General features: G+C 36.0%; 1 protein-coding gene across 2 annotated transcripts in view; it reads right to left on the reverse strand.

Moving 5' to 3' along the window:
- Lsamp (limbic system-associated membrane protein) overlaps nucleotides 1-26,346 on the reverse strand; it is a 2,169,735-nt gene that overhangs the window by 1,458,134 nt on the left and 685,255 nt on the right. The window lies entirely within an intron of this gene.

Below are 26,346 nucleotides of genomic sequence, written 5' to 3' on the forward strand. Positions count from 1 at the left end.
CCCCTCCCCTCTCCCTCTGCCCCTCCCCCTCACCTCCCCCTCCTTCTGCCTCTTCCCCCTCTCCCCTCTTTCTTCCTCTCTTGGTTTCATCCGAGAATCCTTAAAGGTATCAGCACTGTACTGATGCTTCTGCCACTGTTTTGGGAAGACTTCTTCATTATTAATGTGTCTACTAAAGAATAAGATGTGGATCCACCATTTTTTCATAAGCTATTCCATCCTTGTATTCTATAGTTAAGTAGCTATAGAATTCATTTCCAGTATACTTTATAGAAACCATACTTATCTTTTCCACTGTTTCACTGAACTATCATTCATTTTACAACAAATATTAAAAAACTCGAAAGCTCTGGTTGGTTGACATTGTTGTTCTTCTAGAGCTCCCAGGGACTAAACAACCAACCAAAGAGTACACATTGTGGAGACCTTGGATCCAGCTGCATATGGAACAAAGGATGGCATTGTCTGGCATAAATAGGAGGAGGAGTCCTTTGTCCTGTGAAGGCTCGTTTTCCCAGAGTAGGGGAAGGCCAGGGTGTTGAGGTGGGAGTGGATGGGTGGGAGGGGGAACATCCTCATAAAAGCTGGGGGGATAAGAGAGGGGGAAACTTGAAGAGGGACTAATATTTGAAATATAAATACTTAAATTATCCAATAAATAAAGATTAGAAAATTATTATTAGATCAAAAATAAAAAAATAACCTTAAAAGCCAGTCATGGATCCACAAGACCCTTAGTATTAAAGACTCTTTGTGAGTGGAAAGATCAGATATTAATGTGTATGGATAGACCCTGAAGCTGGACTAGACCAAGGTACAAGCAAGAGAAAGGTCATTTCTTTTTGTCTTCCACCTGGAAATGAACAGTTCTTTTTTCCAAGACCATGATGGGAAGAGAAGACCTTTAGCAGTGTGCGTTCAAGTCATCCTTCCTAGAGTTATCAAGAGGTAGCCTTTCTTCTGTATTCTCAAAATTCCTCCTAAATAGTAAGATATTGCAGTTTAAAATATGTCCTAATATAAATATACAAATTCAAATACCCAGAAGAATTGATTAAAGGGTAAGTAAACAAAGAACTTAGTGTTATCAAAGTACACACAGTTATGGAATCTGAAGCTTTCCACTGCAAAGGAGTGATGCCTCTTGAGGACATGAACATTGTTGTCCCCTTACCTTTACAACCTACTAAGACTCTCTGACAATCGTTGGTGTTGCATAAAACTTTCCATATCTCCTCTCCCCAAGGACTAAGCTCCATCGTTATAACCCCTCTCCCATAAAAATTGCACTGAATTCTTAAAGGCAATGGCTCCTGAATATCTACTAAATCAAACAACTCTAGATCTGACACAACTACACATCTGTCTCTCAGAATATGGCATTCAAACACCTTAGATTTTTAGTTTATATTCCTTTCATGATCAGCTATTTTCCAATTATGTTTAAAATATCAACTCCTTAAATCCTCATCTCTTTCTATTTAAGGGTTTCTTTGAGGTATGAATGAGGTATTGATCAGAAGGTGGTGGCAATGAGTATACAAGAAAACCAAGGGAGTCTGGATTTCAGTATTTTTTTAAAGTAAATAATGGTGGCTACCTCTGTCCACTGCTTTCCCATGAAGAGTCAAGCTGGTATAAGATGGTCATTCTATTAGAGTCTCCAAAGCTCCAGACAAATGCTTTTGATATTTAATAATGTTCAAAGTTTTATTTCAAAATGTTACCATATCCACGGATTGATTTATATATCCTGTTTTTATCGATGGATGATTCTGCTGCTAAGGTCGTTCATCTGGAAATGAACTGGTTTTCTTACTAGTTTTCAATGAGCAGAAATAAACGTAGATCACAGAATTCTCTCTCTCTCTCTCTCTCTCTCTCTCTCTCTCTCTGTGTGTGTGTGTGTGTGTGTGTATGTGTGTGTGTGTGTGTGAGTGTGTGTGTGGATGTGTGTTGGGGGAGCAGATATTTTGTGTGTGGATTTGCGTGTGCATACAGATAATGCAGGCATGTATGGAGGTGTGATTACAAGGATGTACGCACACAGCAGCAACAGGATGGTTCTCTTTGATATTCATTTTATTTTTTGAGACTACGTCTCTCATTGAACTTGAAGTTCATAGATTCAATGAGGTTAACAGGTAAGTAACCAAGGGAATTCTCCTGCCTCTCCAGCACTGTGATTACAGGCTCATGCCACTGTCCTCAACTTTTTTTTAAAACATGAGTTCTGGTGTCAAAACTCAGGTCCCTGTGCTTGCATGTAAAACACTGCACCAGCAAAGTCACCCACATCTCCTAGACGACAGACGTCCTATCTACAAGGAGTCTGAGTGTAAATCTTTCTCTATTAATCGAGATTCATGGGCACTGAGACACCATGACTCATCTCAGGTCACAGAGGATGGTTAGTGACAATTCCACATGTCCCATGCTGTTGACTCAAGCCCAGAGTTCTTTCCACTTTAATAGCTGCTGTCACTTTTAATATTGACTTCAGGTTAAATGTCTTGTTTCATGGGCAGCACCAAGGTAATCCTTATACTGTTTGAAGACAGGAAATTAGAAACCATTATGTCCTTCGGAGATGTGAAAAGATGAGTTTTAAAGAAGAAGAAACTTGTTTAAGGTGGCATACATTTTTAGACCCAAACTGTAATTTGATTCTAAGCTAAGTATCCTTTGATTCATAAAGCTAGGTTACCTGTTCTATTCCAGCCTATCGCTTTTTAGTCTATCCAATATGAGCTAGAAGTCTTGACCTTGGTGTGTTACAGCTTAATATAATTTGCTGTGAGAAATCATACCTTTTTTTATAAGAAAATAGTATATGTCTAATTTTTTGGCCTCCCTAAATGAATCGTATATATACCACTGTAAAGGACTTGCTGTGTTGTCTTTAAACGTTATTAAATATGTGACTCCATGGTAGTTAAAGTAGCCTTAAATCTTTTAATTCTTTAGTCCTTTATACTATTTAATGTTGGTGTGACCAAACCTTCAATAGTGATGTCACGTCCATCTTTCAAAGTACTATATTGTTGCTGAGATAATTTCATTGCTTCTAGGTGACTTATATATACTTGTATATATTGATTGTGTTTATATGTGTATAAGTATCATAGTGACCATGTCTAATTGGTGAATTTCAGATTTCTAGCTGTAAAATATTAATATATTGAAGTTGTCCAGAATTACATTTAGGACCCAAGTTTTTCTGTTTCAACTTCATATTTAATCTGTACTTTAAAGCAATAATTTTCTTTGTATTTCTCACCACCTTTACGATTCCCATTGTGCTTCCTGTTCTTCATGGCTCCTTCTCTCATCCAGTAACTTTTCACAGTCCTGGATGACTAGGTCAGACACAAACACAAAAAAAATTACTGAAAATCTCAGAGATCCAGAGTGTCCTTTGAACTATTTTGTAAGGAAGCCATGTCCAAAAACCTTTTCTTGATGGCCAATTAACTTATTAGTTCTTTTTTACTGCTATAAAAGTGGTGGCATCGCTGTTTTAAGATAATTTGTGTTTCCCTAAGCTTTCGGGTTCCTATGTGTATGCTTTGAAATACAAATAGCTCACTAGAAAAATAGCATAAACTGGCATTGCCCCTGTTATGATATTTCCTGCTAAGTAATGAGATCTTTAAAACTTTATTTTCACCACAATATTATCAGTCTTCATGGTGTACATGTCATGATAACTCTGATAGCTCTTTATATTAAATGATCTATATCACTCTAATATTATTAAAGTAGATGAAGCTATAAAAATATTGAGGCAGCATGGCCATATTATATAAAGTTCTGATTCTTCACTCTTGTATGACCATTTTACCTGTTGGATCCTAGACCATTTAGGTGACCTCCCAAAATTCCACTGCTTTTAACATAATGAGGGTAACCTCATTTTAAAGAATTATCTTAAGAGTAATATACATAAAAAATGCCAACATATTTTTACCCCATAATTCAATACTACATATGAATAGCTTTTTCCCCCTCAAACACTTGAAAATTCTCTAAAGTATATTTACACAATTCATTCATATTGACTGCTGAATTATGGTTTGGGTGGTAGGATTGAAGACAGTTTCCCTTTAAAATGATAGGAAGAGTGATCTCCCTCGATTTAGTAGTGATAATTGCATTTATAGAGGAAAGGAGCACTAAAAGATAACACCAAATGAGGGAAGGTTGTCAGAGGAAAAGTCCTAGCTCCCATGAATTACTAATTCTGAAGGAGAAAGTATACTCAGAGCAGATCATTCAAAGACAACTTTTTTTGAAGGGCCTTGATTTGAGTACATTTTAATGTAAAAAAATGTTTCAGCTCAGAGGAGAAAGGGAGGGAAGATGGGGAGGGATTGTGGGAGGAAGGGATGATCAAGAGAGAGGCAGTGAATGGGATATAAACAAATAAGCAAAAAATAAAAAATAAAAAAGCATTTTTGTTATTAAGACCATTTTAAAATGTGTTGTTGTGTGCAGTCTTGACTAATACATGGACAATTAACATGACATTAAGTTCATCTGGGTAATGTGAAAAGCCACTAATTTTGCAGGAGAATATGGTCTAAGGTTATTTTTTACAGGATATTTTACTACTTTATAATTCTTTATTTAGTCTTCTTGATTATTCTTATGTCTTTCATTTTGTTTAAGTTTGAATAAAATTCTAATCCTACTTCAGGGCATCCACTTGGTGAATTCTAATAAAAATGCAAACAAAAGTTAAATGAAGAACAAGAACAATACAAAACTGGGTTTGAAAGGGTTAACACTTCTACCATTGAAAAACATTCTCCAAACAGTTTGACCCTGGGGCATACCATAAAAAAGAGGAATCCAACTTTGGTGGGTACTACTAGGATATGTGGGAAGCATTCATCTGAGTCCCAGTGGACCTTGGGAGTTGAAAGGTCACAGAGGTTACACAAAAGTGTGGGGTGAGGGAATAGAATTTCAACATGACTATTAATATGAGCTCTGCCATTGTCCTGTCCTTTTCTGTGTTAAGTATGCTTCTAGTTCTACCAGCACTAATAGCCAGAGCCTTGTGACCCTTATATCTACTATGTTTGGTGACTTTCCAATGCATTGTTAATATGTCCCTGTTTATGAATAACTGAAGCATAAGCAAGACTTCTTTTTCTTAAATTGTATCTAATGAAAAAGATCTTCGAAACTCACCGTGGGCCTAGAAATCATTCACTGCATACTTAGATATTTTCAAAAGCATGATGTCTTTTGGAAGCATAAATATTTGTCAAAAATAAATTTTTAGTCTGTATTGTGCTCAGGATTTAAGATTTTCGAGATAATCTGAATATTTAAAATGAATTATTTATTTACCATATCAAGCTCTAGGAAAACCTTCTGTTTTTTGTTCGTTTGTTTGTTTGTGTTTTGCTTTTTCTTGCTTTTTTAAAACAATCAGTACAGGACTAATATAATTGTGATCTGAGAGGACTAGGTTCTGAACAGATAGGTTTTGTGTTTCAGAGTATGCCTATAATATTATGATGCCATAATTGTTATAGAAAAGGAGATTGCTGTCAGTAAGATTGTACTATATAAACAAGGCCAATTTGCCGGATTTAAGCATGGAGCACGCAGTGCTAATGACCAGTGTTGATGCTCACTGTAAAGGAAGAAAAATTTAACTTCATGCCCTAAATCACTAGATAAAGAAGATGATAATAAATCAAAAGTTAGCTGAGGGGCTCAATTAAAAGGCCCATTGAAGACATTTAAAATTTGAGACAAAGATGTATATAATTTTTTTAAAAAATCAATAAAATATAAATTTTGTTAAAGGATCAGAAAATTTTTCAAAATTTACATATCAATTAAAATAATAAAGTTACAAATCTCAGAAAAAAACAAAATATAATGGCTGGTGACATATTTAAAAGATTATGAGAGAATAGTCTAAAATCATAGGCTAATAAAACAGATAATCTAGAAGAAATAATCAAATTTCCAGAAAGAGTTATTGGAAAAGGAGAATCATAAATTAAAAAATTCCAATATATTACAATGAGCATGTAGAATTAACTACCAATCAGAAACCAAAAAGCTTCCCAAGAGGAAAAACAGTGGTCAATAGATCTTCAGTGTGGATTTCACCAATTAAGTTTCATTACTTTAGATCTATTCCCCTTAAGGTCTCATAAAAATGAGGAAACATAAAACAGAATCAAAGTCATTTGAAGCTAGCACTTTCCTGATTCAAAAATTCAAAGGTTACACCCAAGTCAACTGTAGGCTAATGTCATTAACCATTGTTATAAAAAACCTCATCAAAATAATAGCAAGTCAAATTAAATGGCATACAAAAGGCATCAAGACTAAGTAGAATATATCCCTGGTGTGAAAGGATGACTTCAGATGGAAAAATAAATGTACTACAGTATAGTTCAAATGAGGAATCAAAACCATATGGTCAGTTCAAGTGCCACAAAATAAGAGTATCATTAAAAACGGATGTTTACAACAACATTAAATTAAAAGTGGAGGAAAGTTCTTCAACATCTAAAAAATAGAAATGTAAAAGCCAGTGTGAACATTGCACTCAATAGTAAAAAATTAAAAGCATTCCTTCTAAGACAGGAGCAATAAAGGATTCCCACAGTTTTGATGTCTACTATAATAGTGGGAATCCTGGCAATAAAATTAATCATGAAATAGAAATAAAAGTTACCCAAAATGCAAGAAAATACAAAATCATTTTGATTAAAAATAATATCAATATCAATATATGTGTGTGTGTTTGTGTGTCTCTCTGTGTATATGTGTGTGTGAATACCTAAATACTAGATGTGCCAACACATGCATGCCTACACATGCACACACACATGCACACACACACACACACACACACACACACACCTATTTAAAAAAATGAATTCCAAGTCCCTTGTTACAAAATTAACATACAAAGATCAGATCTTGCATCTGTAATTCAACAATGAATTAACTGAAAATGAAACTATGGAAACACTTTTACACTTTTTATTTTCAATAGTATTGCAAACAACTTAGGGCAAAAAGTAACCAAGTAACTGAGAAGTTTGTATAGTGACCTACAGAAATGTTGAAAGAATTTTTTTTGAAAGACACAAATAAATACAAAAAAATTCATCCTTGGATCATGGATTGAGGAACTTAGTTTTCATGACATGTCCCTTTACAGAACAACTGGCATTCATGAGCTTTCTATTAGAAAATTACAGCAAATTATTGCAGGCTATGTCTGGGTTGGTGAGAAGCCCACATATATAAAACAATATTATAAAAAAAGAAAAATTAGGACTGTACGATTCTGATGTCAAATACACAGCAAAGAAATAAGAACAGAGCAGTAAAAACCATCAAAAAGATAAATAAAGCCAACACCAAGAACACAGATATCCATATGGGGCCAACTGAGCTTTAGAAAGGTGTGAACAAGACATGCCAGCAAACAAACTTATCAATATTCAATATTGCAACATTCTATATCAAAATTTGAATATGATGTGCAAGACCCAAAACTGAAAATCAAAGAAAATCACAGAAGAGGTTTTTATGATATTCATTTTTTACAGTGGTTTATTGGATCTGGCACCAAACAAATTAGTCTCAAAATTGCAACACAACATTAATTACTATACATGATAAAACACAATTAATAGAGTAAAAAATAAAGTATAGCTATTGTTTACTGAAATAAGTAAAATAATGCAATTGAATCCAAGCAAAGTGTTTACTTATATTGATATCAAATAACAATACATGAAGTCAATAACTGCATAAGATACTGCTAAACAAAACTTTGGAAAATAAGTAACTTAATTGACTGAAAAATAAGCTTACTTGCATTAGTGTGGTCAGCAACAAGAAAATCTTGGGGGTTAATGTGTTAAAAGAATAAATATCCCTGTTTTCTTTTGATAAATACCAATGGTTCTTATACTTGCAAACCTTATGGAGACTTCTCAAATAATCAACTGGATAATGTCTAGCTTTTCTCATTTTGTCTGTCTCACTCCTTTCTCCCTCTCTCCTATACATCCAGAAGAAATATTTGGTTACAACCCATGTTTATTACATCACGTTCTCAAAAGACAAGGTATGGAAATAGTCAACATATCTAACTTAAATTTACTAGAAGGAGACCATACTATACTATACTATACTATACTATACTATACTATACTATACTATACTATACTATACTATACTATACTATAGAGTCTTCCATGGCAGCAGACAGTGGTAACTCTTTCACTTCATAGGTTGATGTAGGAAGAGTCTGACTTTAAGCCCCTATGTTGCTACCATCTTGGTTGGATTTTGTCAAATTAAGAGAAATCTATACATTTCTAGAAGAAATTTTAATTGATAAAAATAGCTCCATATGTTCAGTTTGAATGTAAGTCTGTTGAGAATTTTCCTGATTAATAATCTATGTGGGAAGCCAAGCACATTGTATGTTATACAATACTGAGCAGGTGGTCTTGGGTGGGAATGGAAAGCAGGGTGAGCAAACCATGAGATTTAACCCAGTAAGCCTCACTGCTCTGGGGCTTTGGCTTCAGTTGCTAACTCCAGGTTCTTGCTTTGAGTTCCTACCCTGACTTTCTTCTGGGATGGACTGTGATATGGAACTGTAAGCCGAAATAAAACCACTCTTCTCTCAAGTTGCTTTTGTTCATGGTGTTGTATTACAGTATCCATTATACTAGAACTAAGAAAGCTACATAGTGACATACTGGCCTCACATTTTTAAAAAAACGGAAAAGGAAAGGAAATCCTGTCATATGTCAAAACATGTATGGATCTGAACATCACAGAAAGTCACAAGCTAATTGGTCATTCTGATATATGATTATCCTACTTTGCTTTTCTCTTACTGTACTAAATTGCTGACTAAAACCAACTTAAAATGTCTAACATGTTTGTTTAGTCTACAGGTTACAGTTCATCTGAGCAAAACCAAGGCAAGAACTAGAGACAGAAACCTGGAGTTAGGAAGTGAAGCAGAGACCATGAAAGAAGATATCTGACTGGCTGCTCTACAAAGTCCTGCTCAGGCACTTTCCAAGGTATAGCAAGCATCAGTTACAATGATCTAGACCCTTCCAAAACAATCAGTAATTAAGGTAATGCCCCAGAGACACGTCATAGGCCAATCTGCTAGATAAAGTTTCTCCATGGGGGATCCTTACCCCAAGTGATTCTGTTTTGTGTCAGGTGACAAAAACTAACAAGTGCAAAGATATAGGTCCAAGTTAAATATATAGAAACAGAAAATAAAATGCAAGTAGGAAGTTTTTTTTAATGTGTGTTGAGTTTCAATTTTTAGGATAAAATACCTATATTTACTTACCATACAAATTTACATATCTGATTAACATAACTAAGCTGTGGACACTTATTGATGAGGACCATGATGAACATTAGGTCAATTTTTCAGCATTAAAATGAGAGGAACTGAATATTACCATAGGGAAGTATTTACATAGATATTTGGTTCTGACAGACCACACAAGCACAGAGCTTCATAATTCTACGTGAATCTAGAAAGCTGCAGATCCTCTCATCCAGGCCTTCTTTCAAGTAAAGATGAGATTACAACTGTTACTTCTCTATGCACTTATCAGACAATCTGAGTCATTTAGTACAGTACGAAGTACTTGAGAAAGACTATATCAATATAATGTTTGATACTGTCAATAGATAAGGAAAAAATCACCTCAAAGATGTAGAGTGAAAACTGAAAACTTTTCTATGGTTACAAGGTCAATGAGCAGCTGAAGGCTAGTAACATCTACATTATTGTTTAGTCCATATCTTAGGATGAACACCTTTCTCTATAGACATTCCTTCCCAAGCCATCCTTGATTCTCTGTCCAAGGTTCTGACCTAACAGCCATTACACCAACTTAAGTCTTTCATAAATATCACACAACCTGATCATTGATCCCAAAATGTGTTGCTCAAAGATCACGGTCTATTATTTGAAAAGAAATTGAAGTTATACTATAGAAATTCCATATGTTCTGTATTTGGCATTTTAAAATCATTTTGTGCAGAGGTATTTGAGGTGAGGTTTTAAAAGAGCAAAATACCCCCAAAAGCACTGGCTAAGCAGAGGGATGAAAACAAATACAATAGTCATCCCCTCAATATTAAGTTTCTTAATAACATCTGTCTGGGAGGCTAGAGAGATTGCTTAGCGGTTAAGAGCACTGGCTAGCTGGTCTTCCAAAGGAACCAGGTTCAATTCCTGGTACCCACATGGCAACATGCACCTAACTGTCTTTAACTCTTCTTTCAAGGACCTGAAACCCTACTACAGACATACATGTAGGCAAAACACACACACACACACACACACACACACACACACACACACACACACACACACACACACACACACATCATGTATCTGTTGCTCAGATAAATCAGAAAGCAAATCAGAATTTCTAGTGGAAATTTCTACAAGAAAGTAGATGCAGTATAAATTTTCAAAGGGGTCAATAATTCTTAGTTCTTTTGATAAAACAAAACCAAAGAGATGCAAAGAATCTTTACTTCTGCCTTACAAAATCTCCCAGAAGACATCCCCAAAGGAAATAATATCTACCTTATTTCTTTGCCCACCAAAGTGAACTTTCAAGTTGATGTATATGTATTGAAGAACCCTGAGTTCATTAGCCTCTAAGACAGCTTCAGCATACCATCTGCTCTGAAGGCAAACATGTATTTAAGCTGTAAATCTAAAAGGAATTCTTGCATTTTATTTCTAGTTGTGTTTCCTTTGATCCTGAAAGTAATTAACTTTCAGTAGCAGCTAATTATAAGTGAAAAGAATTCAGAGTCTATATGGTTGTTTTTTCCGGCGCAGGCTTGGCAAACTGTTTTTTAATTGAAAAAGTCCTTTTGCTCTATGCGTTTCAATCCATTTTGCACTGTATTTATTATCCGGGATTCAGATTATAACCATGACCTTTCATCTAATGACAGAATCTCACACAGAGAAAAAAAAATAATTATTTTAACAAAGAGACAAAGGGTGACAAGAGAGAAATAAGAGAAGTTGGAGGGAGAAAAGGGTGGCATGCACAGTGCTCCAGCTAAATGTCCTTCCTATTCTGCCTCCCCCTCACCCCATGATCACTCCCCTGTATCAAACACCACATCCCATGCATTCAAATTGGGCAGCCTCCACCACAAGTCTATTTCAGACAGAAATCATGTCCCAAAAGGTAATATAGGAAAGCAGAGAGACATGGGTGAAAATAATTGAGGTCAGGGGCGCTACTTATTATTCCGTGTTAATATTAGTCATTAGGGCCATAGATGGACCAGAAAGTTAATGACTTACCACTTAATTGACCTTTTCCTTTCCTGAAGACACCCTTAGAAAAAAGTTTTGTCAGCCCTATTTTTGTCAAATGGTTTTCAAAAGAAAACTCAGATATCCTTTAAGGCTATTTAAAATCTCTGTGAAATAAATATGCTATAATGGTTCATTTTCAAGGATAAATTATAAAGGAAACTCAGCAAGTGACTTAAAATCTCGATTCCTAAGACAAGTCTGTGCTTGGCAGTGTAGAGAATTCGATGTGTAAGTTGAAGTACTTAACAAATGGAAGAGAAAACATTGTTGGTCAATCAGAGTGGGAGCTCAGCCCCAGGGCTGTTCAACACTGCTTCAAGAAAAGAATAACCTACAGGGGATATTGTTCACTGTTTTCTTAAAGTTTTTGTTGAGTTAGAGAATTTAGAAAACAATTTTCTGTTTCCCATCAGTTCGAATCCATTCAAATATCTCCTATCAGTTACCATTGTGAATTTGGCAAAGTTGGATGAATTTATGAAATCATTTAAGAGTATTTGAAACTTGCCCTTTCTATGCCATCCTGACTTGCTAAGAATTTGGCAATCCTCCTGTCTCGGCTTTGAATGGTAGAATTATAACTGTCAATTCTCAAGAAAGAAAATCATCTCTGTTTTCAGATAAGCAATCAAGGTGGTTCTTCTCAAGTGAAATAGAAAAAGATTTCACCTGAGGAATCAAAATGTAACTTTTCTTAATATCATGAATTTAAAGTGTGCTCGCTACCTTCATCATCATCATCATGTCCATTTCTAGGAAGTGTGGGTATTTACCCAAGCTTGTCTAGAAGACAGGGTGATTCATTATGATCTTACTCTTCTAGAAAAATTTTAATCTGAAGTTTCTAGGCATTAAAATAAAGATTTATTATAACATTTTGGCTGGAAATTATAAAATGAAAAGACACTTAATATTCATTATTGGCTTAAAAGTCTCCTATTGGAATATTCAAAGACATATGTTTAAAATACCCCTAATAGTCTACTTTTGAAAACATTATCAAATAGCCTTGATTGTAATACATGATTATGAGATTCATGGTTTCAAACATGTTACAATGAAGAAAATAACAGCAGTGTGTTACATACTCTCATCTAATTTATTAATGAGTTGAGATTGATACATTCCTTGTAAATGTGCTTGATGGTTCCTAAAAGTTAAGTGATGTGGTGTCTCAGAGCCTAGAAACACCTTTCCCTAACACTGAGGTGTTAAACATAAGCACACATCATTACTGAGTACCGCTAAAATTTACCTACCAATGTTTGGGCCTGTATTCATTTTTAGACATATAAAACTTTCATTTGTCAAGATTGAATCTCTTAGAACAGTCTTCCTCTGAGCATGTTATCATCAGAAGTACCCCATTTTAATTAGTACACTTATAGTCCCTCTGTCGTTGTCACTTCAGAAGCCAACCCTAAACAGAAAGGAATGAAGAGACCAATACCAGAGCAGATATTTATAAAGAGCCCTTCTCATGAGATACCTTTGTCTCTCTTGTCCCCTGTTGAAGTGAACTGCTGAAACAGACCACATTACAGGTGCCCTCTCTGGTGGAAGTAAGACATGTTTATTATAAGAACACTTTCACCCCCAAAGAGCACAGACATTAACTCCACCCTTTGAACTTTCTGGAAATCTGTTCTGTGTGAGTTTTAGCCTCTTCCATAACTTCTAAAAATTAATTCAACATGTTCCAGGACTCTGACTGCATTATCAGCCAAATAGGATAGCCTACCTCTGGAATGTGCAATCGTCTCTATGAATAAGTATTATTAAATTTTATCAAGAAATTTGAATATTTCTTTATCCTTACAGAGCAAAAGCAGTAACAAGTTTGAGTTGTATCTTCATTTGAAAGTTCACAAGGCTCATTTTCAAATATGTATCCTTTCACTTAAATTTCTGGCTTAAAAAGGGTTGTATTGTAGAGAATGCAACAATTCAGAAGGACTTGTCCTTTTTTTCTTTTTTCTTTTGTTTTCTTTGTTGTTGTCATTGTTGCTTGTTTGCTTTGCTCAGATTGCCAGGTAGGTGAACAGCTCGCCATGGTTTTTGTCTTAAATTTCTTAAATAAATGCTTTGCCATGAAGTTGTCCTTGAAATACATCTGCTCACTTATATGTAGGTGTCACGGAGCTCAAATGAGTTCACATTGCTATGTGCACCTCATGTCCACTATCCCATGGGTCTATCTGATACTGTTGTCCTTTGTAAATTCCATCTAAGGCTGCTTCATGTCTTTGTAATGTGTTACGATTATGTTCTTATGTTCTTCATTTAACTTTCAAATTCCCAACCTTCTAACCAAATGTCTGTATAAACTTTAAAAAGTAGAGTTCAGTATTTGGAAATGAAGCTTTATAAGTCATAAGAACCCTCCTATGCCTCTCCCACTCCACCTGCTTTAATCTACCATCACAGCACCAATGGGTTCCTCTGCTTACCCGCTGTTGGGTTGACGGTTGTCCTGAGGAGTATAATACAGCTGAAATCACACAACTGGTTCTCTATCATCCACAGCATCCATCCATTGCTCATAGTTACTCAGCTGCAAATGGAACCTCATGTCTCCCTCCATGATTCATGTTAGTATTTAGGTTGGTTTGAAGAAGTGTGTGGTTTTTTTTCTTCTTCATGAAATCATAGCTGTTGTAAGTTCATATATCATCTACTACCTCTGGTACTTACAACCGTAGTTCTTCCTCTCTTGAGATGAACCCTAGGCAATGGGAAGAGGGTTGTGATATAGATACCCCATTTGTGGGTCGGTATTGTAAAGCCTTCTAGTCTCTATATAGTTATTACTTTGAGGCAGTACTAATTGTTTTCCACAGGAAAGAAAAGCTTTTCTGATGAAGGTTTAGCGGCACTAATATGCAGGCATGAAGATAAATACTTAGAGAACAGTTGGATATTATGTCAACTTAGCAATATATTGTTTGTAGACTTTATTCTGAAGTCTATAATCTATTCAGCCATTATCTCTAGAGCCAGTTAACAGCACCAGACATGAGTTCATACTTAGAAAGTTTCCCTTAAATCTAATCAGAATGTTTGTTGGTTTCATGGCATATTTGTTTATAGATATCTGGGAAGAATAATCCTTTTTAAAAATCTCACTTTGTTTAAAGTGTTTATCACATTTGAAATTTTATCTATAAAATCATCTACAAATACAATGCCTTGACTTTTTTCTTATTTATAAGCTTCTTATGTCCATTTAATTTCAATGTTATAACTAGGATTTCAAGCACTATATTGAATACAAGTCAAGAAAGTCAACTTCCATTTCTTGTTCTTGAGTTTAGTGGAAATGCTTTAGTCCCCACCCCATCCCCTACTATGTTTAATGAAGGCTATAATTTTGTCATATATAGGTTTATAGTTTGAGATGTATTCTCACTGATCTAGACTCTTCAGGAACTTTATCATTGCAAGATGTTTTCTAACCAGGTGGATAGAAATAGAAAATCGGTACATTAGATTTTAGCATTCTTCTAAGAGAGGCTTTAGGCTTCTCTGGTAGTCCTTAGAACCTTTCAAACAGCTGTTTGCTTTTGTTTGGACTTAATTATTTTTCTTTAACGTGTATATGTGTGTTTCTGCATATGTATATGGACGTTGTCTTAGTTCCAGTTTCCATTGTTGTGAAGAGACACCAAGACCAAGGTAACTCTTATAAAGAACATTTAATTTGGAGTTGGCCTCCAGCTTCAAAGGTTCATCCCATTAACATCAAGATAGGAAGAGTAACAGCATCCAGGCAGGCATGGTGTTGGAGAAGGAGCTGAGATGTCTACCCCATGTTCCAAAGCAAATGGAGGAAAAGGACTGGTTTCCAGGCAACTAAAAGGATAGTCACAGCACCTCCACCCCACAGTGACACACTTTCTCCAACAAGGTCACCCCTACTTCAACAAGGCTATACATCCTATTAGTGACATTCTCTTTGCCAAGCATATTCAAACCACCACATTCCACTCCCTGGCTCCCAGAGACATGTTAAAATACACAAGTCTATGGGGACATACCTAGACATATCATAATGATAAATACATTTAATCCAATTTTAAAAGTCTCTCATCGTCTCAACAATGTTAAAAGTCTAAAGTTTAGAGTCTCTTCTGAGATTCATACAATCTCTTAACTCCAATTCCTTAAGAAATCAAAATCAAAAAGCAGATCACACATCTCTAACATAATGCAGGAGATGTATTACCATTCCAAAATGTCAAAGTAAGGAAATACTGGACCAAAGCAAGACAGAAAAGCAGTAGGGCAAACAATAAACTACATCGCCACATCTGATGTCACAGTGCTCTTTAGATCTCCAATTCTTTTCTGCTCTGTTGACCATAGCACACTTCTTTCTTTGTCTGATTCTGTTTCCTGTTAGCAGATTTCTCAGTAGTTATTCCACAGTTCTAAAATCGTAAACATCTTGGGGTCTCCAATTTAACTTCAGTGTTACCACCTCCTGTTCCAATGTCTGGGATCCACACATGGTCTTCTGAACTCCTCCAAAGGGTTGGAGTCATTTCTCCAGCTCTGCGCTCTGTAGCAGTCCACTCTTTTGGCTGACTTCTGCTCCCATGGTACTGTCATCTCCACACACTGGGTGGTTGGTTGTTGTTGTTTTTGTTGTTGTTTTTAGTTTTTTAATAGCTCTCATAGGCTCACTTCACGGTGTCAAGACAGAATATTTTTGTATGATATTTTCAGTTCTGGGCGATCAATGGCACCTGAGGCTGCTTCTTCACCAATAGCCTTTCCTGGCCTCTCACTGTCCCAGTCTTCAGCTGCTACCAATGACTCCTTCATGCTTACCAAACCAGAACCACCTGTGTGATTCTTACCCATTACTAAGTCAAGCTGCAGCATGATGTACAACCTTGGATATCTCTGGAACATGGCTTCTTTGTGCTCTCAGAAAGCATTTCGCAGATTTGACATAGTGATGCTGTTCTCTTGTTAATCACCGTTAATTTCTTATATCCAGCTAATCAGCATCTATTGTCCCATTAGTCCCCTCTATTCTTGACTCTAAAGCCAGAGCTCCATGGCCGAAGCTGCCATGTTTTGCTGCTTATTGGAGCTGGAAAATGGTACCTTTTCCTATTACATTATCACCAGCTTTTTGATTTCCAACTCATTACTGCCTGATGTTAGCTGTTTTTGAACTTTCTCTATAGACAGATCTTAAATGCAGAGATCTACATGGTTCTGTCTCCTGGATGCTGGTATTAAAGTCATGTACCACCATACCTGGATTTAAGCTTTTCTTCACCTCGAACTTGCTCTGTCCCTGGCTGGCCTTGAATGCAGAGATCTGCTTGCATTTGTCTCGGATGATTAAATGTATGTAGCATCATGTCTGGGCCCAAGCCCTTCTTGGCCACTATTCCTCAAGGTCCAAATCAAAAGTGTATGTCATCTCATGTCAAAATCTGGGTCAAAAGCCTGTGCTTTCCAACCTCAAGATCTGGATCACAGGTATGTCCTCCGTCTGGATTGTAGTTCATTCCAGAAATAACCATGTTGAAAATCAGGAATAGCCATCACAGGCATAATCTGTGCTCTGCGCTCAGAGGAGTTGTAGTTGTTTGTAAAGTGCATGTAATTACCTAAGTGTGGGTTTTCAGCAAGATTAGTATATGCTTTCTACCTCTAATCCACTTCTTTAACCTCCAATTATTTGATTTATTTATTTCTTACTTATTTTTGATATAGTGTTTTATGCAGCCCATGCTGTCTTTGAATTCATGTAACTGATGATGACTTTGAACTCCTAATGTTCCTTCTTTTAATTGCCAAATGTACATATTAAAGACACGTGTTTCTATATCCAAAATTTTGTGATTTATACTTATCCTGCTACTTTTTCTGCTACATTTTAGTACAATTTCTCCAAAAATTATTGTTGGTGAATTTTTTTAAAGATTTATTTTATGATTTATTATATATGAGTACACTATACCTGTTTCAGACACACCAGAAAAAGGCAACTCATCTCAATACAGAGGGTTGTGAGCCACCATGTGGTTGCTGTGATTTGAATTCAGTGCCTCTGGAAGAGCAGTCAGTGCTCTTAACCAATGAGTAATTTCTCCCTATTTATAGTTTTATGACCAAAAAATATATAAAAGTATTTTGTACGAATCAGGCTTTAAATTTCTGTTGGAGTTTGCATTTGGATCATGTAAACCAATTTTGAAGAAATATTTTTGAAGAAATAGACATTTGTTCATTCATTCAATTGTTTCACCAGTCTTGTACTTAGTATATATAAAGTATGATTATGGGTTTTCTAGGAAATAAAAATGTGAATAGCTTTCAAGTTTTATTAGTGATTTTTTTTCCATCAAGAAGGATACTTAGGGCTGGCATGATTGTTCAATGGGTCTGGGTGCTTAATGACAATTGTAACAACCTAAGTTCAATCTTGGGATCCACACTGTAGAAATGACAGGATCAAATGTACTGTGTTGCCCTGAAATCCATATAGATTCACCCACCCACTCACCCAGAAATAAATGTAATAAATTTAAACAAAGGAATTGTTATCTATAATTAAAGACTGTGAAACATATTTCTTGAGATATAAATTTTTGTTTCTTTTAAACAATGTAGTATGATTCTGGAACCAACATAGGTATCAAACAGTATAATGATGAATAAAGAAAATGGGCTACAGCTACAATGGAGAAATTTTCAACCATATAGAAGAATAAAATCTACACCTATCAGGTAGGCTGCCCACAAACTTTCTCTTTTCTATTTCTTCCCTAGAATCAATCCACCAGTGTCATGCACAGCTAAGCAACAGAAAACCTTTGACAATGTTCCCTGCCCCATCCATCTCCTTGTATTCCACAGTTCTTCCATTTCTAACCTTACCCTCCTCACCTATTGCTTTGCCCCAGAACGCAACATGAACAGGCACATCCTGCTAAACAAAAATCTGCTTCTCCCAGAGTAAAAGGTAGACTAAAGGTGGACCTACGCTTCTACTGCTTCTGAGATCAAATCCTCCAGTCTTTTCCCCAGCTCTGTAATAAGCCACCTGCTGTGGACACTCTTTGATTTCCCGACCCCATCCCCAAAGAGGTCAAAAAACCTTCTCTTCCAATCTTTCTGTCCCTAACTAATCCCAGTACCTCAGCAGGAAATACCTGTGAACATACTAGCTGAGAAAGGCAGAAAAACAAGCAACACACAGCAACCAAAAATCTAGAGGGGAAACAGAAACCAAGGAACAAAACACCCACCTAACCAAAATAAATAAATAAATAAATAAATAAATAAATAAATAAATAAATAAATAAATAAATGCAGAAATCACATCTAAACCTATAAGTACTCTAAACCCGGTTGCTTACGAACCAGCATAAAATACACAATCATTAAAAGCCAAGCCTTATGTGTCCACTAGAGCACAGATGTACTTCAACAACAGGCCCTGAATATTCCAACATTGCTAAATATAAGTAAAAGACTATACGAAGATGAGAGAGGTCCTCAAAGAGGGCATGAATAAATGCCTTACAGAGACCCAAAACAATCAAATGAAACTCCACAAACTAACACTTGAAGGAAGAAAATAAATAAAATTGTTCAAGACCTTAAAATACAAATAGAATCAATATAGAAAAAATTCTCTGGGAGGCTTCTCCCTTTCTTAGGAGAAAAGGAGAACAGATGGAGAAGACAGGAAGTAAGAAGGAAGAACTGAGAGATGAGAAGAGAGTGTAAGCTGCAATCAGGATATAATATAAATTCATTACTTAATAAAGAAAAAAGAATAAAAAGAGAACACAAAACTGAGGGAACACTGGTAATGAACAATTTAGAAATTTGATAAGGAACAACAGAAGCAAGCTTCACCAACAGAATACAAAGGATGGAAGAGATAATCTCTCTCAGGAGAGAGATGTAATAGATACATTGTTCAAAGAAAATGTTAATTTTAAAAACCTTTGATGCAAAACATACAGGAATTCTGGCACACTATAAAAAGAACAACCTAACATCAATAGGAATTGGGGAAGGGGAAAGAAAAATCCCAAATCAAAGTTACAGAAAATACTCTCAACAAAATCATAGAAGAAAAATTTTCTAACCTAAAATAGGAGATCCCTATAAAAGTACAAGAAAAGTGAGAACAACAAATAGACTAGATGAGAAAAGAAAGTAACCTACCCACATAATAATAAAAACACTAAACATATAGAATAACAACAAAAGAATATTAAAAGCTGCAAAAGACAATGGCCAAGTAAGTCAAAACGGTGTATCTACTAGAATTACCACCTAACTTCTCAATAGAGAGTCAAAAAACCATAAGGGCAAGTATAGATGTACTTACAGACTTTAAGAGACACAGATGCTATCCTAGACTTCTACACCCTGCAAAACTTTCAATCAACATAGATGAAAAGTAAAATATGTCACAATAGAGTCAAGTTTAAACAATATTTATCAACAAAGGATGTTGGTAGAAAAATTTCCTGTCTAAAGAGGTTAAATAGACCCATCAAAAAACAGGAAACCACTACCACCAGCACCAACAACAAAATAACAGTAATTGGTTATTAAGATTTCACAATGCTAACGGTCTCGATTACCCAATAAAAACAACACAAACTAACATAATAGAGGTGAAAATAGGATTTATCCTTTTGCTGCATCCAAGAAACACAGCTCAACATCAAGCAGAGACATTACCTCAAAGTAAAGGGAAGAAAAAAGATATTCCAAGTAAATGCACCTGATAAGCAAACAGGTGTAGTCACTTAATATCTTGCAAAATAGACTTCAAAACAAAACTCATCAAAAGAGATAGGAAAGGTCACTAAATATCTATCAAAGAAATTATCCGCCATGAAGGCATTTCACTTCTTGATATCTATGCTCCAATTACAAGGGCAGCCAAAGGAGTAGAGTGAAGGGGAACTCCAATCAGGATAAATTGTATGAGCAAATAATGTAATTTCAGTAAAAAGGAAATTTTTAGAAAGGAGAAGAAAATCACATTATTCATTTGAAAATGGACATCACTGGAGGTGATCATATTAAGTAAGCTGCTCACAGAAAGAAAAATGTCATGCTTTCTTTCACTTACCCTTTATAAAGATACATAAATTATGTAAAAATATGGGAAGAAAGCGTAAGTAAAATTGTCTAGGCAGACGGAGAAGAGGAATTTTGAGAAGATGGGGGAGAAAAAGAGACTAGGGTATATGAAGGGGTATGTGTTCAAGATGTAAAATATACATATCCAAAAACTTAACGATATTTTAAGTAACTTATCTCTACATATGATTATGGGCATATAAGTACAAAATATTATGCAGCTATTCGATGTATCCTTGTTAGCCTAAAGCTTACATTGTGTTTAGCATACTTGGTACATGTTCCAACAGACACACTGGTTGAAACTGAAAGCACGTATTACAGAACAACTGAGTGTCTAGTGTTAAACACACTAACGGTCTTTCAGAAAGCTCTTTGCTGCCTCAGAAAGGACTTCACTCAACTGTGCAGCTTGGCTTCATTTGGGAGAATGATGATCAAATATGATATTTAAAGTGTCTAATTTCACCCAATGAGACTTTACGAATCTTCAGTGGCTGCACACTAAAGAGCCCGTGTAGCATCTTCAAGAACTGGCTTGGTTCAGTCCCTTAAGCAGTGAGAGTTTACCTTTTCAAGAGTCGAAAACATGTTTCTTAATTTTTCTCATGGAAACTTTAAACAATCTGGAATTACACCTTAAGGATCCTGATTATTGAGTCTAAAATATTTGTAAAGCATATATTCATCAGAAAATACATTCTGTTAACGTCATGATATTGAGAAAATATACTCGGTTTTCCTTCATTTTAGAAAAATAAATTATTTCTTTCAACCTATACTTACTCAATTCAAACTGAGGACGGGGGTTATTTACAGTAATGGGAGGCAAACACTCTGGCTAGTGTGTCTTACATATTCCGAAGAAAGGTATTTTTTCAGAAGCATTTATTTGTGGGTTTGAGACATGATCCTTGCACCTCTAGAATGCTGGGATTATGGCTGTGTGCTTCTACGTCTGGCCTCTGAAATTCTCTTTCACCTATACCATAAATTCCCTCAAAGTTCTTTTTCTGCATAAACAGACCTCTTGACTTTCTCTCTTTTCCTTTAATGCAGGAAAAGCATCAGAAAGCATAAGTTTCAGGACTGTCGTTCATGGTATAGAGGAGAAGTGCAAAACACACCAAGAAGAACGGATGTAAGGTGCAAAAATGAAGTTGCAGAATGTCTTAGCGGCTCTTGTGGCAGGTTTGTTGACACAACTACCATGACTCTAGTCAAAGAAATTATCAGGTGCCACATACCCTTCGTACATGCAAGTAAAAGTGTCAGTTTACAGATGTCAACAATCTTGACAACTCAGATCTGGACACACACGTTACACCATCCCAAGAAGGAAAGGAGATATGTGTGTGTGTGTGTGTGTGTGTGTGTTTGTGCACACGCACACACACGCGTGCGTGTAAAATTGATAGAAATCTATTAACTTCTTTTTATTTTTAGTTTCTCCTCATCGATTCACTCAGAAACAAGAAGCATAGAAGATCTCTCTCTTTTTCTAATTGCTTAATTTAGGTGAGCTCTACCTGCTCTTTGGGGGTACCAGTAAAACACATAGCAGATTGAGTTAGTCAATTAGTCGCATTTCTTTTGAGACAAGTTAATGACAAATTTCCAATGGTAATGCTATGCAAAGAGTCTTTAGTTCTTGTGATGGATGTAAATCAAAAACTATTTAAGAATTCATGAGACCTAAAGGGTGTAACAGGTATGTGAATTTATTTTTGAGTTGGTCGTGTTATTTTCACATAGTTTCATGTAGAGGAATTTACCCACTGTCAGGTAGCTTTCTTTAATTCAGTCACTGGTGCCTGTTACAGTAATGTAACATGCAGGAGAGTTGAGACACCTAATGTAAAGTTGTTTTTCATTCTTTTTCACATAATAGTCACGCTAAAGTTTGAGAATTGAAAGGCCTCTTTTTCTGGTTCCCTTCTGCTTGTTATTTTGTTTTGATGTCATAAAAAATGAATGTTCAACCTCATGGGAAAAGCGTCTCAAATGGTCTTTAGAAACAGCTGAGAAAGGAGCTGGTAGAAGGATAATTATGTACAACACAGCAATGAAACCAAAGACACACACTGAAATAGCTGGCAATACAAAGAAGTCATAATTTCAGCCTGTTATTCACACTCTCTTCTTAAGGTAGATGACTCAAAAGCCCTTGCAACTTGCAGTGTCCTGGTTATAAAGACTGAGGTATCCAGAACTAAATTATGCTTCTTTTAATGGAACTGAAACTAATTCTAGCAGATGAAGACAGCTGTGTGAATGTCCTTTCTGTGAAGTGCTAATCAAAACAGACACGTTCTGTGAACTTCAGTTCTAAATTTCACTACCTCTTTTTTAAATTTCCTTTGAGAGTTTTGCCATAGAATTGATATTTGATTTGAACTTTTGCGTGTGTGTGTATGCTTCTAAGGTTTTATTCTCATGGGAATTACCTTTAGGGTTCTAAAAATTTGATGCTTAAAAATGTAATCTTCTTTAACTTCCCACCATGTGCCAACTGCAATCCCAGACCATAAAGTTTACTGCCCAGAAAGAGCTTGGGAGAGTCTCCCATGCATACACCAGTGGACTTGCCTTGTCAGTGCCAACCCAAAGCATCTAGGATCATCAAAGGATCAAAAAGATTTGCCTCACTAATTTATGGCCAAGGTTTTTTATTAGTAATTTAACAACAATAAATTAGCTGATATCAAATGCAACTTAAAAACTCATGATAATGTCTGCATGCCTGGGACAATGAAAATCATAACACAGGAAAAACTTACCACTTTGCTAAAGGACATTCTGGGGATGTTTAAAGTGGCAGGACTTACCTAGAAGGAAGAAGAAAAGAAAAGAAACGGTTAATAGAGCTAATTAAAAGGGGATTTTTGTTGTATTAGATTGCCAAAAAGAAACTCATTGTTTTGTATGTCTACTAAAAGATAAAAATCTTAAAGTGAACAGTTATCAAAGGATACTTTTATTTATTCTCTAAGATAAGAAAATATCAGCTCACCACATCTACATAGCAGTGACTAAGAGGACAGAACAAAAACAAAGATCTTTTAGCTCTTTCCAACTTTATCCACTACAAGAAGAAAGTTCATAAGGAATAGACATTTACGTCTTATAGCATGCTTTAAAACACATGTACAGATTTGCCTAAAACCTCAATAAAGTTGAAATTATGACTTTCTAGAACTTCAGAGAGGAAATAAATTTTGCAAGTATAAATGTAAAAACAAATATTTAAAGTCTCTTCAGGATGAAATTCTAAAAATACTGTAGAGCCCTCTAGAATTTTCTAGGATCATATAACTGCATTGTGTTTGACCATCAGAAACACCTATAGGAATTCAAGGACGCTGTACTTATCCACCTTGTTGTCCTTCTTCACCCAGGTTTGTCCCTTTCTACTAGTCTTTCATCCAGGCCACAAAACAGGCTTGAGGAGACATGAGTTGCTAATGTTAGTAGCTTTAATTTTTTTACCTCTTAGTCCCTGAGAAATAGGTGAAAAGTTTCACACTCATGACCTTGAACATGCTGAGATTATCAATATTACCAAATGTTTTTCAAACAACCAAGATTCGAGTTATACTAATAGAAGCTTGGAGCCAACCATCGCCCCAGAAGTTCTTGCTCTGCCTGAAGAGCTTCCTTTTGGTAGCTTCTGCCCAGAGGCAGGGGGAAGATGCCCACTCCCCTTAAAACGGATGCAAGGAACAAAATGTTGCTTTTCTTCTCCTAAGACAGAACAGGACGTCTGGACAGGATGTGAAAGTTTGCCTTGATAAATACTTCTAGCATCTTCTCATCTACTACACAGTTGCTACTAACTCTGTCTTCTGTCCTATCATTCGCAGAGGGTCATCCTAAGATTATGTTGTCATTCATTATGTGTATATTGCTTCTCTACTCTTTCCTGTTTCTAATCCCACCCTACCCTCTCTGTCCCATTATGAGAACAAGTGAGAGATGAATAGAAAATACAGGCAGAAATATAAAATGATTTTCTTTTCTCTATAAGTTGACCATAACTCTAAAAGATGTGGCTGTATCCTAGCAGGGCCTATTAATACAGTACAGATAAGTGATGCTAAAATGTCTTCTCTTTCAGTGAGTCACTCCTTCAACTGGAGTTGAGTGTGTTGGAAAAAATGGGTTGCCACACAGCATTCTCCACCTCCAAATGCTGTGTGTATACTAATGTACAGCTGAAGCCCAATTAACCACAGTATGCTCTAGGTTTAAGCATGTGGCAGGAGTGGTGTAGTATCTAGTCCTTTGAAATTCTAATTAATCATTGAACACACATGGAGAGAACTTTTTGTTTTCATCTTGTGTACTTTTTATAACACCAGTTTGCACGAATGTCTTTAAAAGTCTTTCGGTGTGTCGTTCTTTATTAAATGTTTTCAGATCAGCATAAGTCATGACTGCCCTCTACGATCAGAATGCAGGGTAAGCCCTCAGTCTCCCAGACCTGAAGAGTGAAGACAGAAATTTCTGGTTTCATTAAACAGCACTTGCATAGCACTGGGTACCATTATTGCCAGTGAGTGACGTTGCAGTGCCCTAAGCCAGTTCTATTCCTGTGATTATCTCCCTATGAGACTGCTAACCAATGACACTTTGTTCTCAGTGTAAAATGCTGAGAGTCCATTGTATTACTGACAGCATCAGGCAGTTTTTCTGTCAGCAAGTGCGTTGCCTGCTGGGAAACGGCTAGCTCATAAGCAGAAGCCTAACTCAGAGCCATGGGTAGCGATTTCCATTTCAGTTCATACAAATGAAGTTATTTATTTACTTTTGTGTCTGCGTAGCCTGATTCTTAACAGCAGTGGTTGTTTAAATGTTACTCCAGCTTTGTGGAAAACATATTCCTTTGCTTATTGGCTCACATATTTGTTTTAGATAACAGGTGTGTATGAAGACTATGTTCTTTCTTAGTATTTTTAAAGCACATAACATAATATGTTTATTTTTTTTATTATGTAGAGTAATTCAGTCCTTAGGTATCCTAGGCCAGTCATGGTGGGTTTATTTTCATTCTAGTATGAAAACATTTGGTAATAATTAGTGCAGAAGTTAAAACATATCTTTTCCAATTGATAATTTTATGATAGAAAATTTTGCCTTATTGGCTTCTATCTTAATTTTTTTTTACATTTTAGTGCACAAAATTAAGTATTATAGTCTATCACACTGCACAGCATACTAATAATCACAAGTGACCAATTGCTTAAGAGTGGGCACTTCCATTGCTCATTAATTCCCTAATTAATCGACACAAGCCAGCGTTAATGTTATTTAAAGAATAGTGTCAGTCTCAGGGTTTATTTGGGCTTGCCTTAGGGGATTAATTAAGCACAGAGCTCAAACTGTATTTGATCTCCAGTTTCTCCTGGCACCAGTCAGGCTCCTGTCTGGCCTTGTGTGTGTCCTCTGCCCATGAGACACAGGGAAGAAGCATAGATCTCCAGAGACATGACATCTCTTCTCATGCCACTAATGGTTCCTTGCCATCCACTTGCTGAGGAGAAATCTCAGCCTTGTTGATTTTAAGACTTTCTTCTGTCAATGTTCCTGTCTCTGGATCCTTCCATCCACACAGGTTAAATTACACGCCCACAGAATGTCTGTAGCTCTTTTCCCCTTTTGAGTTTTCCGGGCTCTGCTACTTCTGCTCAGAATTTCGTGTCCCTCTAATTTCATTTGAATTCAGTTCTTACTCTCTCCCAATGGACATCATGCTGTGGGTATGTTACAGCCATCTTGTTCAGAGCACAAGAGCTTGTGAAGATCCACTA

The sequence above is a fragment of the Rattus norvegicus genome, chromosome 11 (assembly GCF_036323735.1).
Source record: "Rattus norvegicus strain BN/NHsdMcwi chromosome 11, GRCr8, whole genome shotgun sequence".
NCBI lineage: Eukaryota > Metazoa > Chordata > Mammalia > Rodentia > Muridae > Rattus > Rattus norvegicus.